The 26,087-nt window shown below is 42.6% G+C and overlaps 1 pseudogene; it reads left to right on the forward strand.

Moving 5' to 3' along the window:
• The first annotated feature begins 22,063 nt into the window (after positions 1-22,063).
• On the forward strand, positions 22,064-24,057 carry LOC127350630 (adenylate cyclase, terminal-differentiation specific-like; annotated as a pseudogene).
• The last annotated feature ends 2,030 nt before the right edge of the window (positions 24,058-26,087 follow it).

Consider the following 26,087-nt stretch of genomic DNA (forward strand, 5'->3'; position numbering starts at 1 on the left):
TTATTGATTTCTGAGTGTTTCATCTGCAGTGTGTGTGTGTGTGTGTGTGTGTGTATATACTGTGTGTGTGTGTGTTGTATATATACTGTGTGTGTGTGTATATACTGTGTGTGTGTATACTGTGTGTATACGAGAAGATTAAAAGTGTTTTTACACATTTTACTGAAACCCAGCGGCTGATGTTTGTCCATATGAGCACCCTTACTTCTCACTGTGGGGTTTGACCATTAGCATCATTAGCATTGATAATCAGCTGATTGGGACAATCCTGACTCCGCCCACACTTGGTTTCCATCTGCAGTGTGTGTGTGTGTATACTGTGTGTGTGTGTGTGTATGTGTGTGTGTGTGTGTGTGTCCTCCTGCTTCCAGTCTTTGTGCTAAGCTAGGCTAGTGACAAAGTGTCACTGTTCCTTTAGCTTCCTGTTAGCATACAGTTAGCTTAGCTTCTATTCAATTCAGTTTGATGGGGGGGGCTGTGGGGGGGCTGTGGCCCCTGTGGCCCCTGTGTATTAACAATAAAGAGTCTCTGACTCAGTTCTGTAGAAATCTGAAACCTTCAGAGATAAAAGCAATGTTTTTATTCAGACTGTTAAAGGTGTGTGTGGAGGTCGAAGGTCACGCTGAGGAGGTGAGACAGGTGAGGAGGTGAGACAGGTGAGGAGGTGCCAGCAGCTTTACCTCCTGGAGTTTCAGAATAAAAGCACTTGGAAGGTCAAACCAGTGATTTATTGAATCAGGTTGAACCATTAAAACGTATTAATGAGTAAATCTGTTCCATCATTAAACATTTAATTATTAATATAATGTATATATATATTCTCTCGGGTTCCCTCGGTTCCTCTCGGGTTCCCTCGGTTCCCCTCGGGTACTCTCGGTTCCTCAGGTTCCCCTCCGGTTCCTCTCGGTCCCCTCCGGTTCCTCTCAGTTCGGTTCCCCTCGGTTCCCTCGGGTTCCCTCGGTTCCCCTCCGGTTCCTCTCGGTTCCCTCGGTCCCCTCCGGTCCCCTCGGTTCCCTCGGTTCCTCGGGTTCTGACCTTTGAAGGTTATTTGTTGGAGCGTGGGGAACGTCCCTGCGTACACAGAGTCCTTCCAGCTGTAACCTGAAGCTCAAACAGCCTCCAGCCTCTGATGTCACATCCTGATGTCACATCCTGTTGTAACGGGGACTCCGCCGCTCTGCTGACGCCACCGGGCTGTTTGTTTTGGCAGCCAGCCCGTCCCTGAGGGCGGACGGGGCCAAGACTCCTCTGACAGCTCGACACAGACGCAGTCCTGAGACACATTCACACACACTGTCAGACCGCCACAGAGCTGTTAGCTGTTAGCATGTCCTATTACTGGCATTGAATGGAAACGTTCACGGCGCCGGTCAACACGACACATTCCTAGTTCCCGCCACTCAGAGAGCTAAGGTTACTGTTAGCAACAGTTAGCTAATGGCAGCTACATTAACAGCCGGAGGACGTCAGACGGACAACCGGACAATATTCTCTCGAGGTCTGCTGGTGGAAGAAGCTCAATATGATAGGATTATTAATAATCATATTAATGTAATATTAATATGATTATTAATGTAATAATAATGTAATATTAATATAAATATGAATGTAATATTAAAGTTATATTAATATGATTATTAATGTAATAATAATGTAATATTAATATGATTATTAATGTAATAATAATGTAATAATAATGTAATAATAATGTAATATTAATATAAATATTAATGTAATAATAATGTAATATTAATATGATTATTAATGTAATAATAATGTAATATTAATATGATTATTAATGTAATAATAATGTAATATTAATATAAATATTAATGTAATAATAATGTAATATTAATATGATTATTAATGTAATAATAATGTAATATTAATATGCTTATTAATGTAATATTAATATGCTTATTAATGTAATAATAATGTAATATTAATATGATTATTAATGTAATATTAATATGATTATTAATGTAATAATAATATGATTATTAATGTAATAATAATGTAATATTAATATGATTATTAATGTAATATTAATATGATTATTAATGTAATAATAATATGATTATTAATGTAATAATAATGTAATATTAATATGATTATTAATGTAATAATAAGTCCTGATTACTCACTGATTTCTCTCAGCTCTGTACACTCCCTGTTCTCGCAGTGAAAAGCATTATGGGTGTGTGCAGGGATCAGGTTGGTACATTCCTTCCATCAGAGTCTGTCAGATTAAACTGATGTCAGATCAGTTCAGTCAGGGTGTGACTGTTTGATGTTAATGTAACCATGACAACAGCTTTTGCTAGCTTTGACCACATAGCAATTTGCTCCCGTGCTAACAGTGTCCATAAGTCAATGTGTCTCTTTATACATTATAATAATGTTCATTGCTGCCTGCAGGTTCTGTGAGCTCTGGTTCAGTTATTGATACTGATTGATACTGATTGATAATAACCTATAAAAGGATCAATGTGACAATGAATCCTCACACTGATCTCAGGAATAGCAGCTTTATTTTGGGCCGAACACTCGGGAGGAATATGTGTCACAGTTATTTCTGTTGAGCTGCAGCGTCCACGTACAGCGAGCAGGCCTTCCTGCCCTGCGTCACGTTGCCGTGGAAACAGATGGAGGCCGACGATTGGGGCCGAGCTGCCGGTGGGAGCCGCGGTTCAGCCGACCGGCACGTCGACGCGTTACGTAGGGAGATCCTGCTGCAGCGTCACTGACCATGTAAGGCTGCTCCAGGAGCCACGGAAAGCATCAGAGGGATGAGTCACAGAGGAGGAGGAGGAGGAGGAGGAGGAAGAGGAGGAAGAGGAGGAAGCTGTGAGAGGCAGAGATCCCTGCAGCATCACAGAAACACATCGAGCAGCAGAGCAGAAAAAGGACAAAGCTGCACAATATCACATTTCTGACACTGAGTTCAGGTTATTGAAGGCAGCATGAACAGGATGAAGACCGTGAATGAATCTCTGCATCCCATAATAATCCCTCTGAACCACAATCAATCTACTTCCTCATGTTTACTGTTCCCTGGGTAAATGGGCAGATATTGATTGGTAGCAGCTAGCGCTTTGAGCTAACATCAGCGTCGACCGTCCAGTGAACACCGTCGGACCCGGAACCGAACAATCTCAGGGACCGAACTGACAATCTCAGGGACCGAACCGAACAATCTCAGGGACCGAACCGACAATCTCAGGGACCGAACCGAACAGTCTCAGGGACCGAACCGACAATCTCAGGGACCGAACCGACAATCTCAGGGACCGAACCGAACAATCTCAGGGACCGAACCGACAATCTCAGGGACCGAACTGAACAGTCTCAGGGACCGAACCGAACAATCTCAGGGACCGAACCGACAGTCTCAGGGACCGAACCGACAATCTCAGGGACCGAACCGACAATCTCAGGGACCGAACCGAACACAGTCTCAGGGACCGAACCGACAATCTCAGGGACCGAACCGACAATCTCAGGGACCGAACCGAACACAGTCTCAGGGACCCGAACCGACAATCTCAGGGACCGAACCGACAATCTCAGGGACCGAACCGACAATCTCAGGGACCGAACCGACAATCTCAGGGACCGAACCGACAATCTCAGGGACCGAACCGAACACAGTCTCAGGGACCGAACCGAACAATCTCAGGGACCGAACCGACAATCTCAGGGACCGAACCGAACAGTCTCAGGGACCGAACCGAACAGTCTCAGGGACCGAACCGAACACAGTCTCACCACACCACCGAGGTGGTTTTCTTGCTGGGACTGAGTCAGTTAGCTTAGCTGCACAGCAGTTAGCGGTTAGCTACTGATCAATCTGTCCATCAGGAACTCTGTGAATGACCTCGGTGCTGTAACGTTATTCCCTGTCTGTCTCTCTCTCTCTCTCTCTCTTTCTGTCTCTGTCTCTCTGTCTGTCTCTCTCTCTCTCTCTCTCTCTCTTTCTGTCTCTGTCTCTCTGTCTGTCTCTCTCTCTCTCTGTCTCTCTCTCTCTGTCTCTCTCTCTCTCTGTGTCTCTCTCTCTCTCTGTCTCTGTCTCTCTCTCTCTCTCTCTCTCTCTTTCTCTGTCTCTCTCTCTCTCTCTGTCTCTCTCTCTCTGTCTCTCTTTCTGTCTCTCTCTTTCTCTGTCTCTCTCTCTCTCTGTCTCTCTCTCTCTGTCTCTCTGTCTGTGTGTCTGTTGGCTGCAGCGGACGTATTGTTGGACGGGGCAGGAAGCTTCAGGCCGACAGAGATTAAAGGTTGACCTTTGACCTCAGACACAAACATTCACACTGAATCGTGATCGGAAATATGAAACAAAGTTAGTGTCTGTCTGTCTGTCTGTCTGTCTGTTTGTCTGCCCAGGTGGAATAAAGTTTGTGTGTTTATTAATGTGAACGTTCATCACTCTGTTTTCTGACTGGCAGCAACATGAACACACACACACACACACACACAGACAGAGGAAGTGGTGCAGTTTCTGGTGTGTGTGTGTGTGTGTGTGTGTGAAGGGGGGCTGGGGGTATTTACTGGAAGACAAACCAGAGCTTCACTTTCTGTTTTTCTCTTTGAGCAGAACTCTGCTGTTGGATGGAAACCATTCATGTTCCTGTGAGGTTGAACCCGAATAACTTTATGGTCCGTGTATCTTTAGGTCATTGGATTTTCCTTTCTGAAACGGGTATTAAAAACAGAAAACAAGTGGTTATTTGATTTTCGTTTCAAAATACAAAAATGAAATACAAGGCGTTTTTCTTTTTCATGGTCAAAAAGGGATAAGTGAAATTCAAAAAATGTTTGGTGACCCATGTACTGAGGCTGAGTTCTTGCTGCAGCGGCCCAGGGTTCGAATCCGACCTGTGGCCCTTTGCTGCGTGTCATTCCCACTCTATGTCCCCCTTTCCTGTCTATTTTCAGCTGACCCTATCAAAAAAACACTTTATATCAAGTATCTTTACTGCACCAGTGTGGAGAAATGCCAAAATAAAAGCCTCATATTTATGCCTCCAGAGATTGCATATTTGACCATATTTGAGGTACTGTAAAAACATTTTGCTCAATAGTTCCTGGCTATGGATGGTATATCTTACTTCTGCACATCTAAAACTACAAGCATACTTAATATCAAGCATTTTTACTGCACCAATGTGGAGAAATTAGACAATAAAAGTCGTCCAAATTTGTACCTCCAAGTGGCATATTTGACCATATTTGAGCTACTGTAAAAACACTTTGCTCAATATTTCCAGTTGAATTTCTCCAAACTGGTACAGTGAAAATGCTTGATATTAAGTATGCTTGTATGTGTAAAAGTCAAATATACCATCAGTAGCCAGGAAACACTGAGCAATATGTTTTTACAGTAGCTCAAATACGGTCAAATATGCAATCTCTGGAGGCATAAATATGAGACTATTATTTTGGCATTTCTCCACACTGGTGCAGTAAACATACTTGATATAAAGTGTTTTTTTATTCATCAGGGGCACAACACTTTAATGTAACATATTTTAATTATAGCTTACGGCTCTAAATACCTTTATTTTGAAAACCGGAAGTAAATACGGCGTTTCTCCGCATTTACCATAATGCTGAGAATACTTGTACACTCGACATTTAAGTGCGGCTGATTTGACCTCGGGGATCGGACTCACGGCTGGATTGACCGCAGTCTACTAGCCTACTGTTTCTTCTCCACAGCACCGTCCTGTTAATGACAACATCCGGTCTCAGAATATGAAACAACAGGCCTTTTTTCTGTTTCTGTTTTCTAGTGATTTTATTTTTTGTTATATGAAATAGAAAATGAAAATCGAATCATTTTTTAAATTTCGCTCATCCCTTTCTGACCATGAAAAAGAAAATCGCCTTGTATTTTAATTTTTGTATTTTAAAACGAAAATCAAATAACCACTCGTTTTTCTTTTTCATGGTCAGAAAGGGATGAGCGAAATATAAAAAAATATTCGATTTTCATTTTCTATTTCATATAACAAAAAATAAAATCACTAGAAAACAGAAACGGAAAAAAGGCCTGTTTTTTCATATTCTGAGACCGGATGTTGTCATTTACAGGACCGTGCTGTGGAGAAGAAACAGTAGGCTAGTAGACTGCGGTCAATCCAGCCGTGAGTCCGATCTCCGTGGTCAAATCAGCCGCACTTAAATTTAGAGTGTACAAGTATTCTCAGCATTATGGTAAATGCGGAGAAACAGCGTATTTACTTCTGGTATTTAGAACAGTAAGCTATAAATAAAATATGTTACATTAAAGTGTTTAATGCGCCCCTGATGAATAAAAAAACACTTTATATCAAGTATCTTTACTGCACCAGTGTGGAGAAATGCCAAAATAAAAGTCTCATATTTATGCCTCCAGAGATTGCATATTTGACCATATTTTAGGGACTGTAAAAACATATTGCTCAGTGTTTCCTGGCTACTGATGGTATATTTGACTTTTACACATATGAGACTACAAACATACTTAATATCAAGCATTTTTACTGTACCAATTTGGAGAAATTCAACAATAAAAGTCCCATATTTGTACCTCCATGTGGCATATTTTCATATATTTGAGCTACTGTAAAAACACTTTGCTCAATAATTCCTGGCTATGGATGGTGTATTTGACTTCTACACATCTAAGACTACAAGTATACTTAATATCAAGCATTTTTACTGTACCAATGTGGAGAAATTGAAGAATAAAAGTCCCATATTTATACTTCCAGATTCCATATTTTCTTATATTTTTGAGCTACTGTAAAAACATATTGCTCAATATTCGAAGCATTTTCATTATACTTCAATAATGCTGCAGTAATCATGACAAAAATTCACACAAATGTTTAATAACATCTTGATAATATAAACACTAAACACAAAATCCTACACAATTCTAATTTGTTTACTTTTCACACAAAATGCAATGCCAGTCCACATTCTTCTTATTTTGCTGCTCTGCTGTGTCCATTTGTAGGTAAAAGGGAAAAATAATTAGTTTTAACTTCAAAACACCATTGTACCTACTGTCTCTTCCTCACATATTATTTTTTATATTATTCAGTGTGACAGCTGTTGCAGGTGGTTCCACATTCAGTTTACATTTTTACAGTCGCTCAAATATAAGAAAATATGGAATCTGGAAGTATAAATATGAGACTTTTATTCTTCAATTTCTCCAGATTGGTACAGTAAAAATGCTTGATATTAAGCATACTTGTAGTCTTAGATGTGTAGACGTAAGATATACCATCCATAGCCAGGAATTATTGAGCAAAGTGTTTTTACAGTAGCTCAAATATAGTCAAATATGCAATCTCTGGAGGCATAAATATGAGACTTTTGTTTTGGCATTTCTCCACACTGGTGCAGTAAAGATACTTGATATAAAGTGTTTTTTTATTCATCAGGGGCACAACACTTTAATGTAACATATTTTATTTTAAATGTAGGTTCGAATTATAGCTTACTGTTCTAAATACCTTTATTTTAGCATTTACCATAATGCTGAGAATACTTGTACACTCTAAATTTAAGTGCGGCTGATTTGACCACGGAGATTGGACTCACGGCTGGATTGACCTCAGTCTACTAGCCTACTGTTTCTTCTACACAGCACCGTCCTGTAAATGACAACATCCGGTCTCAGAATATGAAACAACAGGCCTTTTTTCCGTTTCTGTTTTCTAGTGATTTTATTTTTTGTTATATGAAATAGAAAATGAAAATCGAATATTTTTTTATATTTCGCTCATCCCTTTTTGACCATCAAAAAGAAAAACGCCTTGTATTTCAATTTTAATTTTTGTATTTTAAAACGAAAATCAAATAACCACTCGTTTTCTGTTCTTTAATACCCGTTTCTGAAAGGAAAATCCAATGACCAAAACATACACGGACCATACACGGACCATGCTAACACACTTAAACACTAAACTAAGAAAGTGACCGTCATAAACTTTATATCTGCTCAACATCGGCCTGTTAGCTTTGTCGTTGGGAACATGTTAGCATTTTCTGAACAGGACCAGGACTGTCCAGACCAGCAGAGTCTGGTCACTGATGTAATCGCTAACAAAATCATAGCTCACTGGAGTTGTCTGTCTGGCTGTGTCTTGGCTGCGCGGTGTGGGTCTGGTGTTGTGGTGTGGGTCTGGTGTTGTGGTGTAGGTCTGGTGTTGCATTGTGGGTCTGGTGTTGCATTGTGGGTCTGGTGTTGGCTGATGGCTGATTTGTAAACGGTGAGCTAGTTATTAGCATGGAGCTAACGGTCTAAATAAACTACAGGAACACTGCAGATAGAAACGTTATTACAAATATTATAAATATTATAAATATTATAAATATGATCGTCAGTTATTTATTAACAGTGAAACTCTGCAGACGTGGATCTGATGTGAGATAAATGTGAGAGTGACGTTCAGTATTGTCAGACGGTGTAAACGTGGCTGCAGATGTTCAAACACGTCTCATGTAAACTCATGTTTTCTATGTGACCTCCGCCCGGCGCCTGTTTTCTCTCTGTGACTGTTTCTTTCTCGCAGTGGACACTCCTCCGCCCCGAGTCTCCATCCAACTGCTCCGGCTCGTCCTCCACTTTTTCCAGACCAAAATAAAACCACAACCTGGAGGCTTTGTGTGCAATGCATTCTGGTCCTCAAAGGTCTCTGTGGATATATATATATATATATATATATACTGTTTAGGACTTTAGATGTGCAGCAGCTTAAATGTGTCTGGATTATTGATTATTGGATTAATGGTTTCATCTGCATGAACAGTTGGATAATCTATTTTTAACTCTTCATGTGTTTGTGTGTGAAAACCTACATTTGTAAAGAAAGCTGTCAGATAAATGCAGTGAAGTAAAAAGTACAATGTTTCCCTCCCTGGAGCAGAAGTAGAGTAAATATAGTGAGTTACACTCGACCGCTGCAGGAGGAGACATTCATTAAAGAAGCTTCAGAGAACAAGAAGGTTTTTTTTCGTCTCTGCAGCTCGAACTGTCTGAGCTATAAATATCTCTTCTGGTCCACGGCGGTTATTTTTATCCCAGCTGAGGCTAAATTTACTGAGCCGGGCGTCTCCCCGTCCGTCCCGCCACAGAGCAACCCCCAGCCCTCCCTTCTCCTCACCCCCGACTCTCCACTGTGTTCGGGAGCCAAACCGCAGATCTGAGGCTGCTTTCACTGACAAATGGGTCAAACTGAAACAGAAAACCTCCATTTTCTTTAAGGAGACAGAACACTTACACAGTAACACTATAAAACTTAACGGTGATGAAGCATTTTATGTTTCTGTACAATCAGTGTGTGTGTGTCAGTGTGTGTGTGTGTGTGTGTGAGCAGAGAGTGAACAGGTTGTAGTGTAGCTTTGTCCCTCTGCTGTCTGTGGACTGATCTCTATGTGTCTCTATGTAGGATGAGGGTCAAAGGTTGTGACCTTTATGCTCCCGAGTGCCAACAGTGGGCAACACAGAGTCCAACACAGAGTCCAACACAGAGTCCACAACACAGAGTCCAACACAGAGTCCACAACACAGAGTCCAACACAGAGTCCAACACAGAGTCCATAACACAGAGTCCAACACAGAGTCCACAACACAGAGTCCAACACAGAGTCCACACAGAGTCCAACACAGAGTCCACAACACAGAGTCCACAACACAGAGTCCAACACACAGAGTCCAACACAGAGTCCACAACACAGAGTCCAACACAGAGTCCAAAACACAGAGTCCACAACACAGAGTCCAACACAGATTCCACAACACAGAGTCCAACACAGAGTCCACAACACAGAGTCCAACACAGAGTCCACAACACAGAGTCCAACACAGAGTCCACAACACAGAGTCCAACACAGAGTCCACAACACAGAGTCCACAACACAGAGTCCAACACAGAGTCCAACACAGAGTCCACAACACAGAGTCCAACACAGAGTCCGACACAGAGTCCAAAACACAGAGTCCACAACACAGAGTCCAACACAGAGTCCAACACAGAGTCCAACACAGAGTCCAACAAAGAGTCCAACACAGAGTCCAACACAGAGTCCAACACAGAGTCCACAACACAGAGTCCAACACAGAGTCCAACACAGAGTCCACAACACAGAGTCCACAACACAGAGTCCAACACAGAGTCCAACACAGAGTCCACAACACAGAGTCCAACACAGAGTCCAACACAGAGTCCACACAGAGTCCAACACAGAGTCCACAACACAGAGTCCACAACACAGAGTCCAACACAGAGTCCAACACAGAGTCCACAACACAGTAAGATAGTAGCGTTATTATGATTACTTATTTATTCAAACAGAATATTTTAATGTGCTTCAGGAGTTTTAATGGTTAAAAGTTTCTCCTCGTCCGACTGTTCTTCTTTAACCAATCAGAGATCGGCTTCATCTAAACACAGAGACTCCTTTCTCTGAGTGCACGAGCCCACAATTACAGACCATGTGCTGAGGTAACCCCCCACCCACCACCGGTCTAACCCCACCCACCAAAACCACACTTTGATCTAGACCAAACGCCCCCTCCCTCCCCCCGCTGCTGGAAAACCCTCCAGCTTCTGTTTCTCCTCCAGACCACAAAAAAGAGGGACTGTCTGAGGACGCCAGACCTGCACCGACCAACTGACTGAGGAGCAGCAGGGACAGGGTCTACAGGGACAGGGTCTACAGGGACAGGGTGTACAGGGACAGGAGCTGCAGGGACAGGAGCTGCAGGGACAGGGTCTACAGGGACAGGGTCTACAGGGACAGGAGCTGCAGGGACGGGGTGTACAGGGACAGGGTCTACAGGGACAGGGTGTACAGGGACAGGAGCTGCAGGGACGGGGTGTACAGGGACAGGGTCTACAGGCACAGGAGCTGCAGGGACAGGGTCTACAGGGACAGGAGATGCAGGGACAGGAGCTGCAGGGACGGGGTGTACAGGGACAGGAGCTGCAGGGACAGGAGCTGCAGGGACAGGGTCTACAGGGACAGGAGCTGAGCTGCAGGGACGGGGTGTACAGGGACAGGAGCTGCAGGGACGGGGTGTACAGGGACGGGGTGTACAGGGACGGGGTGTACAGGGACAGGAGCTGCAGGGACGGGGTGTACAGGGACAGGGTCTACAGGGACCTGGAAAACCTGGAAACAAGGAGATTTCCATGTATGGAGAGTTTGTGTGAATGAAACATGAGAACTGAATCTTTTCACAGTTTTTAATAAAGAAAACATAAAAATACATGTTATATTATTGTAGTACCAACACTACAAATACCAACACTGTCAGAGTTATATATGAGTGCAGTCTGCATTCAGACGTACTGCAGTACAGTAAAGTATCTGTACAGTAAAGTATCTGTACAGTAAAGTATCTGTACAGTAAAGTATCAGTACAGTATCAGTAAAGTAAAGTATCTGTACAGTAAAGTATCTGTACAGTAACGTATCAGTAAAGTATCTGTACAGTAAAGTATCAGTAAAGTATCTGTACAGTAAAGTATCAGTACAGTAAAGTATCTGTACAGTAACGTATCAGTAAAGTATCTGTACAGTAAAGTATCTGTACAGTAAAGTATCAGTAAAGTATCAGTACAGTATCAGTAAAGTATCTGTACAGTAAAGTATCTGTACAGTAAAGTATCTGTACAGTAAAGTATCAGTAAAGTATCAGTACAGTATCAGTAAAGTATCAGTACAGTAAAGTATCAGTAAAGTATCTGTACAGTAAAGTATCTGTACAGTAAAGTATCAGTAAAGTATCAGTACAGTAAAGTATCAGTAAAGTATCTGTACAGTAAAGTATCAGTACAGTAAAGTATCAGTAAAGTATCAGTAAAGTAAAGTATCTGTACAGTAAAGTATCAGTAAAGTATCAGTAAAGTATCAATACAGTAAAGTATCAGTAGAGTAAAGTATCAGTTCAGGTGGAGGAAGTAAAACTTTTCTCTCATTATGTAAATCCCAGTGGTCGGGTCTTTCCCAGAATGCTGCAGGGGACAAAAACCTGAGACCAGGACCGCCTCAGGGACGTCCCCCCCCTGCAGCTGTTTGTGGACTGCAACTGATATGCAAATGATATGCAAATGAGACACAGATTCAGCCAATGAGGAACTTCTGTGTCATTAAAATCCTGATTACACAAGAATGCATCAGTGAGAGTTTAATAATGTATAACATAGATTCTATCCTATATAACAACAATAATATATATTCTATTATATATAACAACAATAATATATATTCTATTATATATAACAACAATAATATATATTCTATCCTATATAACAACAATAATATATCTTTTATTATATATAACAACAATAATATATATTCTATCCTATATAACAACAATAATATATATTCTATTATATATAACAACAATAATATATCTTTTATTATATATAACAACAATAATATATATTCTATTATATATAACAACAATAATATATCTTTTATTATATATAACAACAATAATATATCTTTTATTATAAATAACAACAATGTCTTCTTAAAACAGATTTTAATGTTTCTAAGTAACTTTTATTTCCTAAAAACGTTCTTATTTGTGTGTGTGTGTGTGTGTGTGTGTGTGTGTGTGTGTGTGTGTGTGTGTGTGTGTGTGTGTCTGTGTGTGTGTGTGTATCACTGTGTGTGCGTCACTGTGTGTGTGTGTGTGTGTGTCTGTGTCACTGTGTGTGTGTGTGTGTGTGTGTGTCTGTTCTGTGTCACTGTGTTTGTGTGTGTGTGTCTGTGTCACTTGTGTGTGTGTGTGTGTGTGTGTGTGTGTGTGTGTGTGTGTGTGTGTCTGTGTCACTGTGTGTGTGTGTGTGTGTGTGTGTGTGTGTGTGTGTGTGTGTGTGTTCAATCTCAGGTGAGGTCACTCTGTTAACATCACAATGACAGCAGAGGAACCACAGGGGCCCAGTGCATCATGGGAGGTAGCGTGACGGGCTGCAGTCACCTGAAGAACCTCAGTTCACTTTAACTTTCATGTCATTGATCTTTATATATTGATCTTATCAACTGAATATAAAGTCAGTGAATGTGGGTCTGTTAGAGGTTTAAGAGCCGCTCTCTGATTGGCCCCTGAGGGCCCACAGCTGATCACATGAACCATATGTTGTTGATCAGTTGGGAAGCTGTGATCAATGAGCGGGAGACGTGAATACGAATGCAGGAAACGAGAACGTGAAAGCAAACAATCAGTCAGCTGATAATGTGACACTGATGCTAATGCTAATGCTACCTGCAGTGAGGCTAATGTCTTTACAGCAGGGACCGCCCCCCAACACACACACACACACACACACTGCTGACCCCCCCAGACACACACACACACACTGCTGACCCCCCCATCTGCAGGTTGTGGATGTTTCCCAGCAGCACCTGAATGCAGCAGTGCTCCATCCCTGTCTCTGTGGTTACGCGTCTTAACATAGAGTCGTCCCCGACAACGGCTCTGACCGACAGTTTAAACCAGAGAGCAGTTTGACCCCTGGCCCCGCCCACCTAACGAGCAGTAACAGGACGAGGACGGTTCAGGTCCTTCCATCCCCTCCAGCTGCCTCATTCAGGAGCTCAGGGTTCGGTTTCACTCAGCTTCACGCCTCCATTCAACCTGCAGACAATGACACACCTGACCCGCACAGCAACGGGCGCACAGGAGCCGAACACAGCGGGAAAACATCCAGGAAGTGATGTCACAACTCAGTGACAAGCTTTCAACTTTCAAGTGTTTGTGTCTCTGGAGTCTGGTGGAGAGTGATAGTGATATTACGGCTGTTTGTGGTTAAACTAAAGGTCTATCTCTGTAGGGATCCTTTCCATAATGCTGTCAGACACTGACAATAACAACCTGAGTCTGTCAGTGGAACAAACAACAACTACTGTTAGTGGAACAAACAACAACTACTGTTAGTGGAACAAACAACAACAACTACTGTTAGTGGAACAAACAACAACTACTACTGTTAGTGGAACAAACAACAACAACTACTGTTAGTGGAACAAACAACAACTACTGTTAGTGGAACAAACAACTACTGTTAGTGGAACAAACAACTACTGTTAGTGGAACAAACAACTACTGTTAGTGGAACAAACAACAACAACTACTGTTAGTGGAACAAACAACTGTTAGTGGAACAAACAACAACAACAAGTACTGTTAGTGGAACAAACAACAACTACTGTAAGTAGAAAAAACAACTACTGTTAGTGGAACAAACAACTACTGTTAGTGGAACAAACTACGACTACTGTTAGTGGAACAAACAACAACTACTGTTAGTGGAACAAACAACAACTACTGTTAGTGGAAGAAATAACAACTACTGTTAGTGGAACAAACAACAACAACTGTTAGTGGAACAAACAACAACTACTGTTAGTGGAACAAACAACTACTGTTAGTGGAACAAACAACTACTGTTAGTGGAACAAACAACGACTACTGTTAGTGGAACAAACAACAACTACTGTTAGTGGAACAAACAACAACAACTACTGTTAGTGGAACAAACAACTGTTAGTGGAACAAACAACAACAACAAGTACTGTTAGTGGAACAAACAACAACTACTGTAAGTGGAAAAAACAACTACTGTTAGTGGAACAAACAACTACTGTTAGTGGAACAAACAACAACTACTGTTAGTGGAACAAACAACAACTACTGTTAGTGGAACAAATAACAACTACTGTTAGTGGAACAAACAACAACAACTGTTAGTGGAACAAACAACAACTACTGTTAGTGGAACAAACAACAACTACTGTTAGTGGAACAAACAACTACTGTTAGTGGAACAAACAACGACTACTGTTAGTGGAACAAACTACGACTACTGTTAGTGGAACAAACAACAACAACAACTACTGTTAGTGGAACAAACAACAAAGGCAAAAAAAAAAACTAACAGCTAATGAGCTTTACAATTAAATTAAATTTTATTTGTAGAGCGCCAATTCAATTCATTCAGAATCAGGAGGCTCCACCAGGATCAATAAGAACCTGCGAGACGAGAAAGCACAAGAACTCCGGGGAAGAAGTGAAGTTAGTAACATGCATTAATGGAACATGAATGAGTGCAGAAAGAGAGAGGAAGGGAGGAGCTCAGTGCACCATGGGATAGTCTAGGCCTATAGCAGCATAACTACGGGATGGTTCAGGTGAGTCCTGATCCATCCCTTAGTTATGCTCCACAGGAGAGGAGCTTGCTAACGAACGATCACACAGATTACCCACAAGCCATCCTTTGTTAAAGTGGAAGGACCGGCCGCAGTGTCGGGCAGTAACTCATTACTGCCAATAATATTACTTTCTACAGTAACTAGTAGAGTAACTAATTACTGTTGGCCAGGACATTTTTGAGTAACTAGCCAAACACTGTGAGCCGTTAGCACACGGGGCAGTGAAGCTGTGAAGTACTAATACTTATTTTATTCTCTTGGCATTAATGAGCTTCCATAATAATAATAATAATAATAATAATAATAATATAAACGATTAAAGTTTGTCGACTAACAGCTTCAAAGAAAGTTCACTTCTACAACATTAAAGGGTCAAAGTGCCCCCCCCACCTGTTTCATCTTGTAAACAATAATGTTGTTTGTTGTGTTTATGGAGACACACTGGGGGGGGGCAGCAGTGTGTGTGTGTGTGTGTGTGTGTGTGTGTGTGTGTTGGGGGGGTCAGCAGTGTGTGTGTGTGTGTGTGTGTGTGTTGGGGGGGGGGTCCCTGCTGTAAAGACATTAGCCTCACTGCAGGTAGCATTAGCATTAGCATCAGTGTCACATTATCAGCTGACTGACTGTTTGCTTTCACGTTCTCGTTTCCTGCATTCGTATTCACGTCTCCCGCTCATTGATCACAGCTTCCCAACTGATCAACAACATATTGTTCATGTGATCAGCTGTGGGCCCTCAGGGGCCAATCAGAGAGCGGCTCTTAAACCTCTAACAGACCCACATTCACTGACTTTATATTCAGTTCCTGACTCTTTATTACAGTTTATCCTGATAACATTTCTGATTGATTTGATTTGATTTGGATTCTTATTGTTATTGTGATCAATAAAACATATTTTTAATATCTGTATGTTTACAAATATCACATCAATAGATATTGATCACGATAGATCAGCTGATCACTGAGTGGAACTGATCAATATATAAAGATCAATGACATGAAAGTTAAAGTGAACTGAGGTTCTTCAGGTGACTGCAGCCCGTCACGCTACCTCCCATGATGCACTGGGCCCCTGTGGTTCCTCTGCTGTCATTGTGATGTTAACAGAGTGACCTCACCTGAGATTGAACACACACACACACACACACACACACACACACACACACACACACACACAGTGACACAGACACACACACACACACACACACACACACACACACACACACACACACAGACAGTCACACAGACAGACACACACACACACACACACACACACACACACACACAGGGCACACAGACACACACACACACACACACACACACACACAGTGACACAGACACACACACACACACACACACACACATACACACACACAGTGACACAGACACACACACACACACACACACACAGTGACACAGACACACACAGACAGACACACACACACACACACACACACACACACACAGACACACACACACACACACACACACACACACACACACACACACAGTGACACACACACACACACACACACACACACACACACACACAGGGACACAGACACACACACACACACACACACAGTGACACACACACACACACACACACACACACACAGTGACACACACGAGAAAGAACACAAGTTGAAGTCTTTAGGAAATTAAAGATACTAAGAAACATTAAAATCTGTTTTAAGAAGAAAAGAAATCACTGACTCAGCCGACCTGATTTTATCGGGCAGATGGTTCCAGATCCTCGAGTCCCTAAACGCTGTGGAACAGACAACTGACCTCTGCCCGGGGATCTAAAGGTATGAGCTGTGTACGTAAAAGGTCACAGATACAGCAGAGAGAGACCATGTAGACCATGTAGACCTGGCAGAGCTGGTCCCCCATGTACAAAGGCTGAGTCCGTGCTGCCGCGGCCGTGGGTTCGAGCCCGACCCTTTGCTGAGTGGCATCCTCTCTCCCTCTCTGCCCCTCTTTCAGTCTAATAAAGGGAAAAAGCCCCAAAAATAAACACAATAAAACAAGAGCAGCTGTTGGTCCTGCAGTCGGTGGATAGGTCGTTGGTCCCGGCAGGTAAACAGGCTGCGGTGATACAGGTGTGATGAGATGAAGGCGTGTAAAATGGTCTCTGCGTCTTTAAAAGTTAAAATACATAAATATAATTTAATATTATTTGCATGTGGGGGTTGAATCATTTGAGTATGGTTTATGTTATTAAGAGGTTTCATTGCCTGTGGAAGTTAGGAGGCGCAGAGGAGCGCAGGGTTTCACCGCAGTGAGAGAGTTTGTTTGAAAGGCATCTGTGGTGTCCTGCAGACATACAGAGTGTGGATGAGCTCAGGTTATCAGTTTCTGTGTGTTTGACTTTATGTAACGTTACTTCAGCGTCTCCTTGGCCTCTTCACATGCTAGCTAGCATTAGTTAGCGCTATGAGTCAGGATAAAGACGATTAAAATAAAACCAACCACTGCTGTTAGTGGACAGACTTTGACGATGTGAGGATTAACGTTAGTTTACATTGCAGCTATTGGAGCTCTTTGCACTAATATTTTATCATCTACGTCGGTGAATTAAGGATTTATTTCCACCAAACCAGAGTTGGTGATTGTTGGAAACACTAACAGAGACGCTTTAATGAGTTTGATTCTGTTTCTGTCCACTTCAAAAAACAATATTGGGGGCTTTTATTGCCTTAATGGAATAGTGACAGCTGATGACAGACAGGAAAGGGGGGCAGAGAGAGGATGACACGCAGCAAAGGGCCACAGGTTGGATTCAAGTGGTCAGGTGGTCAGCAGCTTTAAAGTATAAAAACTAAAGTAAAGCAGTAAAAGTACGTTTACCTCTGAGATGTTGTAACACTCAAGTACCTCGAACTAGTACTTAAGTGTTGTACTTATAGTAAATGTACATCAATCAACTGAGCCCCACCCTTCCTCCCTCTGTGTTTGTTGGACCTGGGGGGGGGGAGACAAAAATAGGCTATAATAGACCTCCGACCGCCAACTCAACAGCCCCCCCTCCCCCCAGTCCTTGCCGACCCCCCAAACCCACCACAGCGGCTTCTGAAGACCCTCCTAACACCCCAAACCACCTTCACCACAGGCCTCGCCCTGCAGAGGGGGGGGGCTCCGACCACAGCACAGCAGAGCCCCCCCCGACAAACAAAAGGAAGAAAATACACTCTGACTACAAACTGCTCATATAAAGAGTTTATAGTTCCTACAGGTAAAAACATTTTATCAGCTGAAGCAGTAAAGAGCTCATAGAAAGTGAAACAACTTCCACAGAAAATAACAACAGAAAAGTCTGTAAGTTACGAATATACGCAATTACAATATGTTAGAAACTGTACTACCTTTCAAAATAAAGGATTTTTCTGGTTGCTGGTTGAAATTCCTGATTTCACTGCAGCTTTTCTGAAAAATTGCGATGCAGGTTGTTGATGCTTTCAGGGATTTATAAAAAATATATACAACAGTGTAGTTTAGAGGAGATAGAGGCTAAAAATATACAGTACATATTATTTATTTATTACTTATATTAATAATGTAATGAAATTCTATATTTATGCATGTAAAACTGCACTGTACAGTACAGAGACACAACACACACACACACACCACACACACACACACACACACACACACACACACACACACACACACACACACACACACACACACACACACACACACACACACACACACACTCACACACACACACACACACACACACACACACACACACACACACACACACACACTCACACACACTCACACACACACACTCAGTGTTGTGAAAGCACTCATGTCGAGGCGTGTCTCTGCAGTGGGAAGAAGAAAATGTGCAGATAGCGTGCAGCATAAAACAGCTCATCCCAAAATATGTCCCAGAACAAACACACACACACACACACACACACACACACACACACACACACACACACAGCCTCAGTGTGACTCACGCTGGTTTCATCAGCGTAAACTCAGAAAACACCCACAGCAGACTCGGGGCTTCGCCCTGCGGCCGACAGACGCAAACACACCGCCGCGCCGACCCACACACACACGCAGCTGACAGACCAAACTCTCCGAGCCCTGACTCAGACCAGAGCCGGCTCACTTTAAATAGCCCGGGTCCAAATGTCAGACCGGTCTGACGCCACATGGAGAGAAGAGAAACCGTCAGAGTCCTCAAACAAACCGACACAGAGTCCCAGAGCGGAGGACGTCTCTGCGTCTGCAGCCGAGAAAACCTCCAACAGTTTTACATCATCTTTACGTCTGTTCACACTCTAACATTATAACAGATTTATTTATTATTAATGCAACAGGAAGGTGAAGAGAAACATTTGGACCCTTTAAGGTCTCATCCTCAGTTATATTGTTCCTCTGTTTAACAGTCTGACAGAACATTCACACACACTCACTTTGTTTTTATATAGGATCCAATCAGCAAACAGTCAGTCAGCATGAACTAACTGATTCAACCAATAATATCTGACATTCACCCGTCAATCAATCTGCAGCTGTTAGTGACACAGAGTGAAGACTCATTAGTTAGCTAGCTAGCTAACAGCATGGCTGAGGTAGAATTTGAGTCTTTACATTGACTTTGTTTGAAATCTGCTCCCACAAATTATTTTATTTACCATTCAATTATTCACAGCACACTTTTTTATTATTATGTGATTAACATTAAGAACAACAACAACAAAGGAAAGAAACAAACAAAAATCCAACAAACAAAACAAAGTAAATAAAACACCTTTTAAAGATGTGTTCTGCCTTTATTGTTATTTTTCACAATAAATCTACTTCCTGTCCTGTTGAGACACATTGTCACACACTCGGCTGTCATTTTGTTAAATTCAGATGACGCTCTGTAGCTTCCGTACGTTCTTTGCCTTTGATGCACAGTAATGATAATAAAGAGTGTTTGCTGTGTGTTTCTCAGGTGAAGATGTGTGAATGTTGTTCAGGTATTTTAATTTCAGGGTGGAAGTGAGTGCAGAGCAGCTGACTGAGTTCACCTGAGCTTCAGGTAAACCGGCACTAATTACTGTCATCTTCATAAACAGAAATCATAAACCCGGCTGGAGTTTGGCGCTGAGTCAGACGTCTGTTTCCCACCCAAAATGTCTGCAGCTCTGAATCCGACAGGCAGCCAATAAAAACCCTCCAAGAGCAGATTAAGAGTCTGAACACACGTCTGACCTGCAGGGAGGTCTCACCTGTTCAGACTCTTCAGGAGGAAGAAGAGACGCTGCAGCCTGACAGACGCAGTTCAGGGAAGATTCAGTGTCATTAAGATAATAAACTGTGAACATTTAATAAACTCTGTTTGTGACCTCTGACCTCGTTTACCTGAGGAGGTGTGAAACAGTCGGAGGTCAGCTGAGGTCACGACCCCCAGAGCTCCCAGCATGCTGAGCGGGCAGTGCTCACCTGTTGCTGTTTAACACACACACACACACACACACACACACACACACACACACACAAAGGGTTTTATTACTGCTTGGTGCTGAGAGAGAGAAGATACACTGACTGACTGTAACAGGATGTCAGTCTGTAGTTTCCCTCTTCACATAATCACTCTCTGGGGCTTTTATTTTGAAAGAACAGCCTGGTTGCACACAGAATTAAGAGAATAAAAGCACTGATCTGTTATTAAAGCAGCTGATAATCGATCAGCTGATGGAGCGTCTGCAGTCTTTATCAGCGTTCTCATCAGTGTTTGCAGTTTCTCGAGCTCTGAAGGACTCGAGGTGTGAATCTGCCCCCAGCTGTTGACCCTGCAGCAGAGGGGTCAGAGGGGTCAGAGGTCAGCTGGAAGACGTGTCAGCAGATCTGAAGACTTCTGAGAGTTTTTTAGTCGGTTTATTCTTATAAAAGCATCAAATAAAAGTACCTGCGAAGGTTAGTGAGTATTTGTGCTCCTGCAGTGAACGCTCGCAGTGCTTCCTCCCCCTCTGAGTCAGACTGCAGGCCATCTGAACTGGTCACAGGTCAGATTAAAACCTCTCGCTGTGACGTCACAAGTGGAAATAAAGGCCTTAAAAGTCAAAACCTGGAGATAGAAAACCTGCTCAGGAGGTTTACAGACGCTGCAACAGCTGCTGAGGGTTTCTGACCCCCACAGACCCCCACAGACCCCCACAGACCCCCTGCTGCTGTCGGGCGTCCCCTCACTGACAGCAACAGATTTAAACAGTGAATGTGAGGAAGCAGTGATTACATTGTCCTTAGGGAGAGGTTTATGTAACGTTACTGCTCAGTTTTCTGCAGAATGACTCGTTCAACTTTTAACTTTAAAGTCAAACAGCACCTACTTTCTAACTGGACTCAGTGATTCTGGTTAAACCGGATCAGATTTTATGGAAAAATATTTCCTGGTTTTCCCTCCGACGTCCTCCGGCTGCTCAGCTTCAACTCTCTGTGATTAACAGAGTTTCCTGATGGACAGTGAAGTAACCGCTGCCAAATGGAGCCGGTGTTAGCTTGTTAGCTTAGCCATCAGAGCACTGGGGGAGTGTTGGTGTTCACAGCAGCAGCACCAGAGCTTTGGACCCCCGGGATCAGGCAATGTAACCGGGATCAGCAGCTTCTGTGGACACAGCGAATGTCTCAGAGGACGCTGACGGAGACAATGTGGGACTGACTGTGAATGGCGGGATAAAGACAGACAGTGATATCAGTCAACTCAAAGTAACCAGTGAAATCAGAATAAATATTTCTTGACTTTTTGGTGCATAACACTAATAAATAAAAAATATTTATATATTTACTACAAAATATGTAAAATATGAGTTGAGCTGCAAAAGACATGCTTTAATGGCCCCTCAGATGGGTCCTGTGAGCCCTCAGGTGGGTCCTGTGAGCCCTCAGATGGGTCCTGTGAGCCCTCAGGTGGGTCCTGTGAGCCCTCAGGTGGGTCCTGTGAGCCCTGTGTGGTTGTGGGTCACAGATTGTCTGACTGGATGTAACAGAGCTCTAATCCCTGCTCTGAGTCTGAAGGTTGCGTCTGTGTGGACTCAGACTGTCAGTGTTGTCACATGCCGGCTGCATTCCTCACATTCCTCTCCGGCTGCTCTTCCTGACGCAGGAATGCAGCACAGCAGCGGCAACACCCAGAAAACCATCCAGCAGCAGCTCCAAACATGAGAGAAAATCCATTTATGGAAAAGGTTTGATGGTTGATGAAGCCTGCAGGCTGTGATGTGGACAGACTTTTTGACACTGGGGGAGTCTGAAAGGAGACAGTTTAACAGAATCTGCAGACTGACTCTGGATCTGTGCAGACACAGGAGGAAGTTTAGGGAAAACTCTAAAAGCGACTGATTCCTGACTGGACCCTGGTGGTGCAGACAGCTCTCAGACCCTGAATCACTGTCTGTAAATGCAGTGTGGGAGTCAGACTGTAGGAACCCAGTCTGCAGAGTCTGTGTGGTCCCTCTCTGGTTTCTGCAGAGATGGATTAAAGTCTGCAGTTTGGGTTTACCACACGTCTGGAGCCAGAAAAGCCTCATTTAGGCCGAGACGGGCGGAGTCAGCGTGGAGCTGAGGTGGAAAAAACGACCACAGCTCGGTCCGATAGGCTGACAGTTAATGACTTTAATAAAACTGTATTTTTAGAAAAGAGAAACTGGGCCAGGAGATTTTTAGATTTCTGTCAGTCGAAGTCAGTATGAGGAACCAAAACCTCTAAATTTAATAGAAATATGGGCCTTTCAACAAATTCACGAAAACCTTGAGACAGAAAAAACAGCAACAGAAACCAGTAACAAGAACCAGTAACAAGAACCAGCAACAGAAACCAGCAACAGAAACCAGTAACAAGAACCAGCAACAAGAACCAGTAACAAGAACCAGTAACAAGAACTAGCAACAGGAACCAGTAACAAGAACCAGTAACAAGAACCAGCAACAGGAACCATTAACAAGAACCAGTAACAAGAACCAGCAACAAGAACCAGTAACAAGAACAGTAACAAGAACCAGAAACAGAAACCAGCAACAAGAACCAGCAACAGAAACCAGCAACAGAAACCAGAAACAAGAACCAGTAACAGAAACCAGTAACAAGAACCAGTAACAAGAACCAGCAACAGAAACCAGCAACAGAAACCAGTAACAAGAACCAGCAACAAGAACCAGTAACAAGAACCAGTAACAAGAACCAGCAACAGAAACCATTAACAAGAACCAGTAACAAGAACCAGCAACAAGAACCAGTAACAAGAACAGTAACAAGAACCGGCAACAAGAACCAGAAACAGAAACCAGCAACAAGAACCAGCAACAGAAACCAGCAACAGAAACCAGCAACAGAAACCAGTAACAAGAACCAGCAACAAGAACCAGTAACAAGAACCAGCAACAGAAACCAGCAACAGAAACCAGTAACAAGAACTAGCAACAAGAACCAGTAACAAGAACCAGTAACAAGAACCAGCAACAGAAACCATTAACAAGAACCAGTAACAAGAACCAGCAACAAGAACCAGTAACAAGAACAGTAACAAGAACCAGAAACAGAAACCAGCAACAAGAACCAGCAACAGAAACCAGCAACAGAAACCAGAAACAAGAACCAGTAACAGAAACCAGTAACAAGAACCAGTAACAAGAACCAGCAACAGAAACCAGCAACAAGAACCAGCAACAAGAACCAGTAACAAGAACCAGTAACAAGAACCAGTAACAAGAACCAGCAACAGAAACCAGCAACAAGAACCAGCAACAAAAACCAGCAACAAGAACCAGCAACAAAAACCAGCAACAAGAACCAGCAACAAAAACCAGCAATGTTTGTGGTTCTGTTGTGATGATTTTTGGGTGAATTTATTTACACAAATGTGCTGCCATGTTTTTATCACAATTTACATTTAGGTGCTAATACGCATTAGTTAATAGGTAATAAGGGCCTCATAAGATTATATAAAGTGTTAATAAATACATAATAAAGTGTGTATAAATCTTAAAAAAGCAACAGAAGCTTAGTAAAGGTTTAACAGTGACATTAAAGGTTCATTAAATTCAATAAAGGATTATAATATTATAATAATATTCCTTTAGTTTCTCAGTGAGACGTTAACGAGGACAAAAGAATGAAATGAAATATATTGTATAACAATAATGAATGTTGGTGGAGGTGAGGATGCGTTCAGGTACAACCAGAGCAGATTCATTGTTGTTGTTCAGCGTTACAGAGAGGCTGACCCTCAGTATGACGACAGCCTCGCTCTCTCACCGTCCTCCTGTTGTGACTTGTCTCTGCAGTCGATGCAAATGTACTGCAGTTTGAACCCTGAGAGCTCAGACGTCAGCAGCTCTTCTCTCTCACATTCCTCGGCTCATTTGCATGCTGTTTGCATCTTATTTGCATAAAGAAAGACATTTCTTATTCCTCTCATTCTGTCCATGTCTCCACCCTCCACCCACGCCCCCGTCCTTTACCTGCCGGCAGGATGAAAGACACCTGAACCCAAACAGGAGAAACCCAGAGTCCGGGACAGTAGAGCCATGTGTCATCACAAAGGAATATAATAGTTTTAATTATTAGCTGTTCACATTTTGAAGAGAGAGTCAGTGTCACCCTCTCATGGTGTGTGCCTCAATACTCTCCTCGTGCTACTTCACTGGCAGGATTATTAGTATCTACTCTTTAATCTGTCTCACTGCGGCAGTTTGAGCCCAAAATAATCCGATATTTCTGTGATTTAATGTCAATAAACGGATCAATATGATGCTGAAGTAACAACATCATGATGGCCATTAATAAAACGCTGAATTCAGACGTTGCTCGTCGTCTTGCCGACAGACCCGTTTGAGTGATTTGATTGGTTGGTTCGTATCCTGCACATATTTATGATAATGTTAGCAGTTAGCAGTTTTAGCTGTTTGTGGTCCCTGCAGCAGGTGTCCTGTAGCAACAGCTGCAGTGTTTAATCTGCAGATCTGACTGTGTGTTTGTTCTTTTTATGTTTTTGTATAACTGTAGTAACGGGTCAGGTGACTGACACATTCACATTGGCAGGAATAGGCTTCCGTAGGTCTGCAGTCAGAGGACAGGAAGTCTCACAGGTTCAGCTGCTGTTTCCTAATAAAATGAGAGTGAGAAAACCCTTAAAACCTAGAACAGCATTGATTCAGAGACGTCTCTCATGAGTCAGGTCGGTGCTGAGGAGTTACTGAGATGAGTTCGGGGCGGCGCAGAGAGACGGTGAGTCAGCGGAGGGAAAACCCAGAACTCAGAGACACAACAGAGACCCAGACAGGAAGTCTCAGTCTGCAGATAAACAACAGAACATCTGGACGGGACAAACACGGTCTGATCCAGCAGACCTTCAGACTCTTACAGAATGTTCAGACTCAGTCAATAATCACCTTATTGATTTCAGATCAAACTAACCGTACTTCCTGTCTACTCATTAATCCAGATGTTACAATAATTCCAATCAATCAATAACTTTCCACCTGAAAACCAGCAGGTTCATTTTTATTTATTTTTGATATCTTGACTTCACAGATTGATGATTATTCACAGATTGATGATTATTCACAGATTGATGATTCCAATAAAAGCTGCAGTGAGTCACGTTGGACAGAAATAGATTCTATCACTTTCTCACACTGACACTGACTCACTGTCGTACATTTACTCTCTCGCTCTCAGACGGATGAGCGTCCCGGGATCGAACGCAAACGAGGCGCTCTCATTAAACCCTCAGTGGCGTTTTAGTCATTCTGTGGTTAAAAACTCTTTAACAGTCATCACAAACTCCACAGTCGGCTCCAGGAGGATTCTGGGAAATGTCTTTGCTCAGGACAGTTGATAACGCACAAGTGACATCTG

This window comes from Dicentrarchus labrax, unplaced genomic scaffold (genome assembly GCF_905237075.1).
Source record: "Dicentrarchus labrax unplaced genomic scaffold, dlabrax2021, whole genome shotgun sequence".
Lineage (NCBI taxonomy): Eukaryota > Metazoa > Chordata > Actinopteri > Moronidae > Dicentrarchus > Dicentrarchus labrax.